At 44.0% G+C, this 1002-nt stretch overlaps 1 protein-coding gene across 1 annotated transcript in view; it reads left to right on the top strand.

Moving 5' to 3' along the window:
• LOC109485289 (WD repeat-containing protein 54-like) overlaps window positions 1-1002 on the top strand; it is an 8314-nt gene that overhangs the window by 4372 nt on the left and 2940 nt on the right. The window lies entirely within an intron of this gene.

Here is a 1002-nt window from a genome sequence, read left to right as displayed (position 1 = left end):
ACCTTGATCTTGAAGTTAAATCATGGTTAAATGTGTCCATTTCTTTTCTTTTCAACTTGGTGTTGGAGTCTCTTAAGCTATTATGTGTAAGTTGTATATTTAGGAAAGACAGAAGGCTGAAATTGCAGGAAATGGCCTCCATTTCTATTTATAACAGTCAAAATGCTATAGCTTCCTCCTCCGGACCACCCCCCCCCGCGTTGCGCGTGGCTTAGTGTGTGCTCGGTAAGTTTCCTCCCTCATACTAAACTTTTCTGGGGAGAACCCTGATGTACAGTACTTTCTATTCAAAACCTACATGAACTTTTAAAATGGGCAGATTATGAATCCAAATCATTTGTCTTTTGAGACAATGTCAGCTGAAGAACATGTGTCCCCTCTTGTGTTGTTCCAGATGGTATGGCCAGGAGAGGGACTACAATGTATTGGTTATGGACCTGTTGGGGCCCAGCCTGGAAGATCTCTTCAACTTCTGCTCACGGCGCTTCACAATGAAGACAGTTCTCATGTTAGCAGACCAGGTAGGCAGCCACTTTTCCCATGGTTTTGTTCTGAGTAGATGTGATGAATAATATATATGTTAGGGACTGTACGATATTTACCGGTGGGGGAGGGCTGGTGCGTAGGGGGGGGAGGGCCATGGAAAAAATATTTGGCATATGGGGGAGGGCCATGGAAAAAAAATCGGGGCTGGGGGAGGGCCAAGGAAAATTTTCTTTACGAATCCGTCGTACGATCCCTCGAAAAGTGTCCCTCAAAATGCAGGAAATAATGTTCAGAGGGTCAACTATTACACATTTTTCCCGAGCTCTCGCGCCTTCGGCGCTCGACACAAACTTACGGCAAACAAAATTGAGATGACGGACGGGAAAAATCAGGCTGACTAGAACATTGATTATTGAAAAATAACAAAAAATGAATACTAAAGCATGAAGGTCTAAACCTAGCATATTTAGCACATTGACCAAGAAACACCGGTTCTTTTACAGCAGGCGACGCCCT

Source organism: Branchiostoma belcheri, unplaced genomic scaffold, assembly GCF_001625305.1.
Source record: "Branchiostoma belcheri isolate BF01 breed outbred unplaced genomic scaffold, Haploidv18h27 scaffold74, whole genome shotgun sequence".
Lineage (NCBI taxonomy): Eukaryota > Metazoa > Chordata > Leptocardii > Amphioxiformes > Branchiostomatidae > Branchiostoma > Branchiostoma belcheri.
This window is presented reverse-complemented; position numbering and strand designations above follow the sequence as displayed.